The following is a 13,141-nucleotide window of genomic DNA, read 5'->3' as shown; positions in this document are numbered from 1 at the left end:
CTGGTGGCCTTTGCCAGACTGTGGGCCCCATCTATGGATCCGGAAGCTTCTACCCTCCTTTGTCAGCATCTGCTACGCCAGTTCTTGGGGAAGAAAGAGAAGTGAGCAGCCTGGGCCAACTCTGGTCCCTTGGGTCCCCTGTGCTAGCGTGCAGGTGGAGGTGGCTGCAAGGAAGGGAGACTCAAGTCCAGAGAGGGAGGAATGAGGACCATCTGGGAGGCCAGCTGTGCTGAGCTCTGGAGGGAATTCAGAGGTAGGGAAGCCAACTTTCTTTTTGGAGCATTGTGACTTACTTGCAGTAAATTATTACTGACCAACCAGAAAGGGGGCTGAATGGGGGAGAATGTAATTGCTGAGCGAACACAAAGGGCTTGTTGTTGAGTAAGTGAGGAACCTGTGCCCTCCTCCCCAGGGATTAGCTTCCTGCATAAGCAGAACATTGGAGCCTCCTGAGACTTCTTAAGAAAGTGGGTCCTGGCCACCTAGATAGGGAGGAGTTCTTCCACCTACTTCTTCATGTTTAGTGGGCTTTCTAGGATCTCTCTCTTTGGTTCTTGCTTTTCCAGACTGGTTACTGGGAACAGTGGAGGAGTTCTGTTCTTCTCCAGGGACATTTGTGGGCCCTTCCCTGCCTCTTCTTTTTGGAAGTGCTGGGCTTGTCTGCAATGAAAGAGAAGTGGAAATAAAACCCTGGGGCATAGCTGCCAGGAAGCAGGACCCCCCCCCATCCTTTGCTTGATTTTCTCCCCTCTGCCCTCCGTTGCCATGTGCTTACGACCTCCTTATAATTTCATGGCTGCCCATCTTCTGCTTTCTCCAGTGTCTCAGCAGCCTAGGGCTACTGCTCTGTCAGGTGCAGCAAACAGGGCTGCCTGGGTCCCACTCTCAGGTCTCTGTTCCCTTCTACACGGACCAGAGCTACCGAATCTTAAATCCATCTATCATCTGGCACCTCCTGGGGAAGTGGAGAGGGGAAAGCTTTCCGTCCCTGGGGGCTGAGGATGGGTTTTCCTGCACACCCCAAGTCTGCAAAAGGGAGAGGAGGAGCAAACAGGCATTGGCTTGGGATTCACCGCGGTTGGAGAACTCTGGAAGATCTGTAGGTTTTTGGTGCTGGAGTGGGATAAACAAGAGGACCAAAGGAATGAGGGGAGGGGTAAGGAGAGAGTAAGGGAGAAAGAGAGGGAAAAGGAGAGAGAAATCCCTCCCAAACAGGATAGGGCCCCAGCATGGTGGAAATGTCACCCTGTGCTTGCCTTTTGAACTCTCTCCCTTTTAGGAAGCACCTGCCCATGCTACTAGGAAACAGTAGTCCTACTGGAGTTAGATCTGGGTTTCTAACCACATGGCAATGTGCTGACTGGAACTAACGATTTGGTCTCCCTAGATTTTGGTCTCTCCCTGTCAACTTAGTGATCTGAGCGGGATGGTCTTCATGGATTGCCCTTGTCACAGTAACTCAAACCTCCCTTGTCTTTTGGGCTAATTGCTCTTAGCATCTTCCCTTGGATCACCTTTGAATTGAGTCTGTTCCTCAGTCAGATCCAAGGAAATTAGCTTGCTTATGGCTTGACAGCATCTCAAGACTTCAGACCTTAGGTCTGTGGGACCAGAAGGCACAAGACAAATGACTGTAAATCTCCCCCATCCCACAACCTTTTCCCAGCCTCTATCATGTACCCCAATGCAAAGCATGCAAGGATAGGTGAGACCTTTGATCTGATTCTTAATGCAGGCACTCCCAGATCACTCCAGGATACTCCAAGGGTTCTAGGACCTTCAAAGACAGATGAATGATCTTTGTATATAAAGACCACAGATTCTTTCCTTCTCCCCATTTCTGTTAGTCCGGTGGTGAGGAGAAGGAGGAAGGTTGTGTCCCCTGTAGGAACCAGACAGACCTCTTCCCCTGTCTTCTAGAGATAGTCAGAGGGGAGGAAGGAGAGGCTGCCAGACTGCTGGAGCCCACAGGGATTTTTGTGGGGTTTGTTTTTCTCAGCACTGTCTGCAGAGGTGAGGACATGAATAAAAGAACGAGCAAAGATTTACCGTTCTTACATCTTGGCAGTGAGTCTTGTATTTGTACAACACAGCCAGAGAGGAGGGGTGGGCACAGATAAGAGGGGGAGTTGGCCTTCAGGAAGAGAGTCGGGCCCTGCGCAGTGTGTCTGTGGAGACTTGGAGGTGGTGCAGGTGTTAGAGGAGGTGTGTTTAGGCCAGCTTTCCCGCTGCGCTACCCAGACTGCCTACAAAGGAGGTGGGGCAGTGAGAGGAGCATCAGCAAGCCATTGGGTCTGGTTCTCTATAATTAACCCAGTAGAATATAGTGGGCTAGCAGTGTGTGCCAATGGAGACCCCAAAAGAAATGATGCTGGACTGGGACTGTCACTCAAGGTCCTCATAAGAGACATGCTTAGGAATAATTTTGTTGTTATTGTTTTTGTTTGTTTTTGAGACAAAGTCCTGCTAAGTAGCTCAGGTTACTCTTAAATGGAAGATCCTCCTGTCTCAGTCTCCCAAGTGCTGGAATTACAGTTGTGAGTAACTACACCAAGTCAGGCATGACTCTTAACTTGGCCTGGCCTGGGAATGGGAATTATAATCTTTCAGCTGACTATGCTATTTCATACAGTCCAGTGTCAGCTCATGTGTGGTTAAGGCTAGTGTAAAAAAAACACATTCTGGTGACATCTCACTTGTTCTTAGGTTATCAGAAAATGGGCTTCATTTTTGTACAAATGTAATCCTAATAAGTCAAAGCTGGCCCTGCTAGATGATTTTATTCATGTTCTGTGTCTGTGTGTGTGCATGTGCATGCAAGTGTGTTGTGAATAACTTGATGGGACTAAAGAAAGGTCCTTAAAGATGGTTCAGTCGTTAAGAGTCCTTCCAGAGGAACTGGGTTCAATTCCCAGAACCCACATGGCAGCTAACAGTTGTCTGTAACTCTGTACTTCAATTCCGGAGGATTCAGCACTCTCTTCTGGACCCCTTGGGTACTGCACACACATAGTATATGTAGTCAAAATAACTATACACATATAATTAAAAAAAAAAAAAGAAAAGAAAGTGAGGAGAAGAGCAGAAGTTTGAGGAGGGAGGTGGCAGGGGTAAGACCATAGGTTTCTCCCTTGCAATAGAGGTGTGCATCTATGGGGCCCCTCCTTACATTGCCTTCAGCTGGAATTATGTGACTGACATCAAGTGTCTCAAGATGTATAATTTTTTAGGCCTGATCAAGAGGATGGATGGAGGCACACTGACCACATGCCTAAACAACTGAAAGTAATATGTCAAGTTAACATGTTTTTGAGTTAAAATATTTTGCCTTCTTACCAGAGCAAATGTACCCTTATAAGGATATGGGAAGCTGGGTTCAAATTTCAAGTTCTTGAGTCCTTGGCTTTCTACCATGGAGATGGTACATGCAGATGCTGTCTGGAGGCTGACTTCTCTCTCCAACCCTGCATCAGCCTTTCTTACAAAGGGCCTCTGTATGATACCCCATGCTGCTTGGGTGCAGGTCCACTGGTTACTTCTTCATTGGAAGATCCCTGTGCAGCTTTAGTAAACAGACTCAGGACCATCTGAATCCTAAGGCTGGCCACAAACCTGGGTTCTGGATAGTCACATGATAGCAACCCTGTGGTCTGATCCCTTAGAGAGGGTATAAAACCAGTGAAGGATTCGGATGGCAGGTCCAGGAAGAAACTGAGGCCAGTGTAGATCTTCTGGTTCAAGCTTTAAGGAGGCATTGTTTTCAGGGCCACCCAGCCACTTGGCCCTGCAGGTCAGAGACCCCTGTGCAGGGAACCGCTCGAGGTAGGGCTTACTCCTCTCTGCTCTGCAGAGGTTGATAGTGGCTCCTGCCCAAAGAACAAGACCTTTCCTGTAGCTCCCAGTCCCCTAACATACCATAAAGCATCCTTTATTCCAGGGAGCTGCATTTCCACATGAGCCCCAGCCTCTTGACAGTCCCTGGATTCATCTTCAGTGGAAAAATACCCAGAGTGGTTCATTATGATCTCCACTCACATGGCCGCCCAGAATTCAAATGAGATAAACACGGAGGAAAACTCCAGTGTGCAAATGGCTTGCACTCCAAACTCTCACAGAGCAGACTTCAACAGATGCTCAGTGAACGAAAGCTAATTAGGAAAAAATGGACATGTGGGGTCAAGGAAGGGGGTTGGGATGTGAAGCCACATGCATTTTGAAGAAGTCTAGGTTAGGCCAAGTCACCCAAGGGGACGCTCACAAAAGCAGAGAAAATATGAGAGCCAGCCTGGGTCACGTGGGTTGTGGAGCCTGTCACTCATGCACTAGATGCTCCATGGGTGTGGGGGATGGGGGGTGCTGGGGAGGAGGAGAGAGAGGTGCCGGTGCGGGAGTCTGAATGCTTGTGTTCCAGCATGGACTCCGTTGCTTGTTAACCAGCCCCATGAAATCCTTAGACTGTGCTGTGGTTCTTAGTTCTCCTCTGTATAATGGGACTAAAAGCACATGCCTTGCCTAACTTACAGAGAAGATAGGAAAACAAGCCCATTTCGGGTTACTATAGCAGTTTAGATGAGGTTTATAAATAAAACTTATAAATAAAAGCAATTTCTTTGACTCATGGTGATGTCACTGGGAAGTCCAAAACCTTGGGACAAATTTGTCTTTTTTTCTCCCCTCTCTCCTAGAGACAGGGTCTCCTGTAGCCTAGGGTGGTCTCAAACTTGTTATCTATCTAGTTAAGGGTGACCTTGAACTCCCGATTCTCCTACCCCATCTTTTGAGGGCTGGGATTACAGGGATACTCTACCATGCCTGGCTTATGTGATACTGAGATTCAATCCTGAGGTCTCCTGAGGAGACATTTCTAGGGGACAATTCTGGCAAGACAGTGCTTGCTGTGTCAACCGCTGACAGAGCTTGGGAGGCCACTGAGTGTGACACCGAGATGGAACATACAGTCACAACTTTTTTTTTCTGGTGGACTTTCATCCATTTGTGAGGAAGGACCCTTCAGGACTAAACTCCCCCTTAACACTGTTCATTGAGGATTAAGTTTGGCACACATTCTTTTGCGGGGGGGCATCGAAACTATACAAAGAACAAAGTCAAAGCAACGAGAAAGGTTTAGAAGTAGAGTAAAGCTGGGCAAATGTAAACTATGATTATGTCCAGCCTCTACTAGAACGCTGCCAGGCGCCTTATTTTTCCCGGAACACTCCATTTGTTCAATGTGTCTATCCTGAGTGCCACACCCACCTAAGCCTTGAGCACCAGAAGAAATAAAGTAGCGCTGGTGTAGGGAGGGCCGAGGAAGAAAGAGATGGAATGAATGACGTATGACAACATTTATGCAGGAAAACATCACAGTAAAACCTGCTACTTGGCATGCTAGCTTAAAAATTAATTAAAAAAAAAACCCAGCTCAGTCACCAGACAACAGAGAGTTGCACAACTGTCAAAGTCCTCAGAAAAAGAGGCTGAGTGTCCAGCCCTACACAGAACATCTGTACCAATTCCCTCTCCCCAGACCCAAGGGGCATTGCGGAAGGTGGGACGAATGTAACACTGTAGGGAGAAATGCTCCCCTATGCTGTCTGCTGGACAGGACATGGCTGTTGCAGTCATTCACGGCAGGACAAGATGAAGCTAGCCGAGATTCCAGCATAGATGGGGTGAAGAGTCTTCAGAGTCCAGCCCTTGCTGCAGAGCTATTAGCCTTCGCTAGCAGAGAAGGAGAAATCACTCTTTTCTGAGGCTATGACAACCGGTAGGCTTCCATGCTCCAGGGGAAAGCCTCATTTGCAGGGGCAGCACCAACTGGAAGTAGTGGGTTATTTAAAAAAGTTACAAAGTTGGGAGGTGTCTTGAAGAGGTTATGAAGGGAATTGGGAGGAGGATAGAAACAGCAGCCTGACCTTCAGAGGACTGGCCGTCAAGTGTTTACATGGCTTCCTTGTTGGAAGAGCACGGTCATGGCTATTTCCAGACCTCCCCAGAACCACTTTGCAATCGTTTACAGAGAAATGCTTGTTGGCAAGAAAGACCCGGCACAGTAAGTGTGGAAATTGTCTACTTATTATCAGCAGGCCATACTTTAAGAAAGCTGATAGAGGTAAATGGTGTTTCAATATTAATCTCAGAAGTGTGATTCCACACTGGCACATCTACACAGAATAAAAAGACAGAGACAGATTGCTATCTCTAATCCATGACTTGGTTAGCATAGGTGGGACTGTTTTTAATAGAGAAGACTAAAAGGCCCCCTCCTGTATTGTGGTTCCTCCCCAAATGTGTTTCCTTGTACACACACACACACACACACACACACACACACACGTAGTGGGAGCTGTGGAGCTGCATTCTGCCACCCAGCTCCTGCCACCGGCTAGCTTATGCCCGAAATAACAACACACAAACTGTATTCATTTAAACACTGCTTGGCCCATTAGCTCTAGCCCTTACTGGCTAATTCTGATATCCCGATCAACCCATCTCTAATAATCTGCCAGCACGGGTCTTACTGGGAAGATTCTAGCCTACGTCCATCCTGGGTTGGAGCTTCATCACATGTGTCTGCCCGGGAGCGGGGAGCATGGTGTCTCTCTGAGGCATCTGCCCCCGAGAGAAGAGCTGTCGAGTCTGAGCTCACTTCCTCTTCCTCCCAGCATTCTGTTCTGTTTACTCCACCCACCTATGTTCTAAGCTATGAGCCCAAGCAGTTTGTTTATTACTTAGCCAATGAAATCAACAGATTGATATATGACACTCCCACATCACACACTCAGAAACAGAGAGATAAATGGGGGAGGGGAAGAGAGGGACAGAGGGAGATAAATTTGGTTCTCAGAGATGAACGATCAGACACTCAGCTGATTCCCTAGATTCTAGCCCCTGGGCCTGGCCCTTCCCTACATGCCTCTGGGTTTTGGGGTCCTCATCTGTACAATATAGGTAATATTACCTCTTAAGTATTACTGCTGTACGACTGAAATGACACCAAAGTTATTACTTCAAAAGTACAAGGAACAGATGATTTAGAAACACAATTTAATTAAAAAGGCCAGCTTCTGTGTATCTGGGAGGTTGGTAGTCATGACCACCCAGTCCTCTTCCCTCCCTCTCTCCTTCTATCTCCCCCTCCATGCCTTTTATATCACTGAACCCCAGTGTGTGTCAGAACATGCAAATGGTCATCTCACTATCTCGACAGGCACTGGCAGCCCGCTGAGGAACGTGGATGCATGCACCAATAATTTCAGTACAGGTCCAGGTAAACGGCATCCCAGGGCTTTAAATAAGCTGTGGAGTTAGTTTTCAGACATTCCATTTGATGTGGCTTTGAGAGATGAAGGTCAGGTCTGAGCTGAGTTGGGAAATCTGGTAGGGAGGGAAAGAGAGAACAAAAGCATCCGGGGATGGTTAGACATTGCCCAGGGAACAGCAGGCACAGAGGGCATGGGACGGAAGGCTAGGAATGGGTGTGTGGATGCAGGATGGCTTTGCCCTCGACTGCTATGCTGAAGCTTGCCTTCTTTATTTTATGGGGAGTGAGAGTTGTCCCTGGGGGCTTCCAGGAGGAAGGGAGCCACAGGCATGGGTATAAAATGGACGGCTTGCTTGAGCAGAGGTGGGAAGGAAGGCATAGAGGGACACAAACCTGCCATGATCATAGCCACAGAGGACTCCAAACACCCCCCAGAAACAGTCTTTGCTTGGAGTTCTTAATATGTAAGACATAAATATAATATTTACTCCTATGCTTTTATTCTGTAATTCTTAACTGATGGATTGTCATGTTGATGTATGCTTGTAATCCCAGGATTTAGGACATAGAGGCAAGAAAATTGTGAGTTTGAGGCTAATCTAGACTTCCTTCCTTCCTTCCTTCCTTCCTTCCTTCCTTCCTTCCTTCCTTCCAAACAGCAATCAAAATTTAATTAATGATAATTTCTTTGTACCAGTGTAACAATAAAAGTGATACAGAGAGCACAGTTGAAATTGGGGTGACAGAGTTTTGTTTCAAATCCCATAGTTGCATCAGCCTTGGTATTCAGTCTATTTCCTGATTTTGGCTTTGGTTGCCAGGCACCAAGAAGTTCTGATTTACAAGTCAGGTAACTTCTGTAATTGTGATGGGCTCTTCACAGCACAACGTCTAGTCTCAGGATACCCTGTAATTAAAGGGAACCTGCGCTCAAAGCCCTGCATAAGAATGAGTTAACTTCTCATCTTAAGCTAATGAACTGGTGATTTCTATATATCATGGTTTAGATGATTAAAACACATGTTACATGCAATTTAAATCAGACAATTGAGAAGCTCCAAGCTATATACGGAGGCTGAAGATAAGTAAGATTTGTATTCCTTTTGTATTATTGTGACAGAATTGCTGGCACAGGTTTGAGAGAGGAAGATTTATTTCAGCTTCAGATTTCAGAGGAGCTTTAATCCATCATGACTCAGAAGGCAGGAAGGGGCAGCTTTGTCCACTGTGGCAAATGCTGAAAGCTATTTGAGAGCTCATAACCGCTAAGCCACCTCGTCAGTCCTGGGGTGTTTTTAGTCTTATTTTTATTTTATTGATGAGGAAATTAAGTCACAAAGAGGTTAGCCAGTTGCCGAAGTCGCACAGCTAGGACGTGGTCAAGCTGGAATTTGAAACTAGCAGTTTGCCTGCGTCTTCATTGCTGTGCGCTGCCGTTCTGTCATGGTTCACATTAAACCCCCACATGAGTATCTTTGTACTGGGAATGAATACTACACTTATCTTGTAGAACCCAGCCATGACAAGCCCAATAGAGGCCTGAGTCTCAGTAGTTTACCCCAAGGCAATATCTGATTCTGAGAAAGACCACAAGCTTAGACTACCCAGGAACAGACCAGCCAAAGGAAATTCCTAACATTCCAACTGTTGTAGATAGGATCACCTGCCAGCACACACCCATTGCTTTTCACCAGGACACCCCTAGACAAATGTCAGCCAACCAGGGGTCCTAAACCTTAGAAACCCCTCACCCCCACCTTTGCTACTATAAAAACCCAACTCTGAGCTCGGGGTTCTCTGATCACCCCGATATGTTGGACACATGGAAAGACTGAGTTTGCAAACTTGTGTAAGAATAAAGGCTCTTTGCTTTTACATACAGGACTCGGTCTCCTGGTTGGTTTGGGGGGGACTCCATGATCTTGACTTAACAATCTTTTATTTTGTCCTACAATGCCCCTGGAACTAGTTATAAATTTGTGAATTTTTATGGTAATATGTAGAAGGGACTCAGTAGAAACTGTACATTCTGCACACACACACACACACACACACACACACACACACACACACACAAACACTGAACTCCCTGGAGCTGGGCTTGAGCTCCCTATGGCCTGGATCATGCTCTGAGTGTCATGAAGTCAGTAACAGCTACAGATCTGTGAGGGAGGCAGTCTTTGCTTATCTTTCAGCTACAGGATCCAAGGTACCCACAAGACAGATCTGGCATAGAGATGACTAGGATTCCCTGGGTAAAGTATGGCCCTGGCTTCCAAATCCTGCTTAGATTGAGTCTTAGTCACCATTGATTCTTCTAAGTTAGAGAAACATCCCACGGAAATATCTACTGTAGGAGGCTAGAAAGCATAGGGAACGGGAATGAAAGCGAATTGGCAAAGGAGTTGGGGTTGATAGCAGGCATCGGTAGCCCCTGCCCAGCAATGTGTTAGCAGAAGTTTCTGAGAGGCCAGGCAGAGTTCCTTAAGGTGAACAGATGGAGTAAATGAAGCCATGCTCACCAGGAATGTTCTGATTGGCAAAAACAACCCATTCTAGAATCAGGTCATGGTTAGGGTGAAGGCTGACATGTTTTCCTGGTCCCAGAGTGGCCACTGTTAAGTATTTTCTGGACAACAAACCTCTTTGCCGATGCAAATAATCCCAATCAGACAAAATCAGACTTAATTAAAAGATACCCAGGTTTAATTGGATGCCAGTGCTCCCAGGTGGTCCCAGGAAAACACAGGGCGGGGAGGAGAGGGGAGGAAAGCCGAAACAACTACCGGAAAGGAAATGGGGGACCATGTGTTTATTCTCAGGGGGCAGTTTAAGTAGCCTGTGGGAGTGGTCTTGACCCTTCCTGGGGAGGGGTCACTGTTTGGCCGGCTTTCTCAGAGGTGGAGTTTGAACTGAGGCAACTCCCAGGGGAGGGATCTTGGAATGGAGTTTTCTGCCCAGCATTCCAAAGATGGATGCCAGGGGGCTAGGATGAAACCCCCAACTAAATATTTCAGACTCTTTGTATAAAGGGGTGCCAGGGAGCTGAAGTGATGCTTCTGACCAAACATTTCAGATTCTCTTTGGATAAAGGGCACTGGCTCAAGTCTGGCATGGGGCAACTTGGGAGAGGGGAGAGCTGGGAGTTGGTAAACTCATGCTCAGCAAGAGGTGTGGCTGGAAAGGCATCCAGCTTACTGCCATCCTGGAGATGCCAGGCACCTGTTCCTTAAAGAAGATGAGAAGGCATGTGGCTAGGAGAAAAAATATTGTTTTTTCCCATCTTGTTTGTACCGACAAAGATGAGTGTGCCAGGATGAGGAGCAGATAAGCCCTTCATTTGTGGCATCTTGGAAAACTGGAGGGTGGAAGGTCCTAACTGCTGGACAGACCAAGTGTCCTGAGTAGGTGCCTGCTTGAGCCTAGAGAGATGGTACCAGCATGGGTGTCCCAGGAGCTTGGCAGCTGAGGGGGTGGTGAGGATTACCATGTGAGGTCCTGTCCATCAACGTTCAAGAGACCTAGGAACTAAGCTGTCTGAGCAGTACTCTGTCACCTGGGGAGAGTGGGGCAGGTTCAGGGGCATTAGAGTCCACTGATGTGGGGGCAGGGAGACAACTGTCAGCATATGAACGGAGAAGGGACCTCAGAAGGGAGAGATAGGGTAGATACCCCACCAGTGGAGAAGTTTGGGCTGGGAGGTGGTGATTAAGGAGAAAGGGCCTGTCATAAAGTAGCTCAAAAGGGCTCAGGCCCATAGGGGAATGTGGGCTGGCCCTGAGGCAGGTAAGGGCAATGGGGAGAAGGGAGGGCCAAGATAATCTGAGTTCAATGGAGAGCTTGATTAACTGTTGTTTGATGAGTCCATTCCCAAGGAATGCGGAGGGTAGGGGATGTGGAATTTCCAGAAGATGTTGAGAGCTTCTGTCACAAGCTTCATAACCCTGAAATGAAGGCTGGCTCATTGTTCATCTGGATGGTCCGTGGGTGTTGATTGCCTTTGGGTGGGCTACTCAGTCTAGGGGTTGTAACACACCCGGCAGTTAGTTATTCCAGGGTCCCGGAGAGGCACTACCTGTAAGATATGGGCTGAGAGAGAGGAAGAAGGCCATGCAAAGTTTGTCAGAGCCTCCGTTTATTAGAGATGGGGTACAGCTTATATATGGTAAAGAGTTGGGGGATGGGCACAGGGGCCTGGGCTCTTGCCCTGTGGTTCACGTTGGTCACATGGTTCTCGTTGGTCATGTAGGCAGGAGGTTATCTTCGGTCAGGTCACTGTAGGCCAGGAAGTCACAACTAGGAGATGACACACCTAGTTCTCTAGATAGTTTGGAATGTGGGGTGGGTTCCGCCAACAGATAGCTCTTCATTAACAGCCAATTTGGGTGTGGGGTAAGCTCTGTCAATAGAACGATTCCTAACACAATTAAGGGTGTGGGGTTCTCTGCAGACTCCCCAGGGTGATGGTTCCTGCAATGACTCTAGGAGCTCCTGACACATGGGATGCCAAACTGAGGAATGATGTGGTCCAGGAGTGCCTGAGCCACCACATCTCCTTCTCTGAAGGCTAGAAATGCTTCTATCCATCCTGTAAAAGTGTCTACAAGTGTTAAGAGAAAACTGAGGTTTTTTTTATGAGTAGGTATATGAGTGAAATCAATTTCCCAATCTTTGCCCCATTGATGTCCATGAAGCTGATGTAGAGATTGACGTATATGGAGATCCCTCTGTGGACTGGCCTGAGCACACATCTGGCAGGAGGAGTGCCTGTGAAATATGATCTCGGAGATGGGTGGGGTCAAAGAGACCGACTCTAAGAAGTGGAACAAAGCTTTGGGGCCTATGTGTAAGGTCTGGTGGATGTCTGAGATGGTCGACAATGCCTGGTCTTGAGGAATGATGAGATGGTGACCGACTCTAAGAAGTGGAACAAAGCTTTGGGGCCTATGTGTAAGATCTGGTGGATGTCTGAAATGGTCGACAATGCCTGGTCTTGAGGAAGGATGAGATGGTTATTGAAGCAGAACCACCCATCCTCTGTTTTTGTGACCCCCTTTTTTATGAGCTTGTCCCTCTCTTCTGGTTGGTAACAGGGCTGATAGGAGGGAGTCAAGAACAAAATATGTTCTGTGGAATCAAAGGAGTTGGAGGCCAGCCCCCAGGCCACTGAGTCAGCCTTGACATTGCCCCTTTGGAGGATTGGTGTCCCTGATAATGGCTACTTCTGCCAGGAGCTGGGGGGCCTCCAAGAGGTTGGCTAAAAGTGGTCCAATAACTATGGGAATGCCCTTAATAGTAAGGAAGCCCTTTTCCTTTCAGAGTGCAGAATGGGTATGGGCTATTAAGAAGGCATAGTTAGAATCAGTATAAATATTAGCCCATTGGCCCTTGGCTATTTGGAGCGCCCTAGTCAAGGCAATTAATTCAGCCTTTTGTGATGAGGTTCCCATTGGCAGGCAGATCGCTTCAATTGCATTAGTGGAAGTGGTGTAGGAGGTCCTTGTGTTGTTTTCATTGGTTGAATAAAGAAACTGTCTTGGCCTTTTGATAGGGCGGAACTTAGATAAGTGGAGTAGATAGGTGGAATAGACAGAACTGGATGCTGGGAAGAAGGGCAGTGTGGCAGACGCCAGGGTTCTCCTGCCCAAGACGGATGCTGGTTAAGCTCATGCTGGTAAGCCACAGTCAAGTGGCAATACACATTAGTGGAGATGGGTTAAACTAATATGTGAGAGTTAGCCAATAAGGGGCTGGAGATAATGGGCCAGGCAGTATTTGAATGAATACAATTTCTGTGATTATTTTGGGTGTAAGCTAGCTGGGCTGGACCAAAAGCAGGCCCTCTTGCACTACAGGAAGTGACCAACCACTGCATAT

Source organism: Microtus pennsylvanicus, chromosome 3 (genome assembly GCF_037038515.1).
Source record: "Microtus pennsylvanicus isolate mMicPen1 chromosome 3, mMicPen1.hap1, whole genome shotgun sequence".
Lineage (NCBI taxonomy): Eukaryota > Metazoa > Chordata > Mammalia > Rodentia > Cricetidae > Microtus > Microtus pennsylvanicus.
This window is presented reverse-complemented; position numbering follows the sequence as displayed.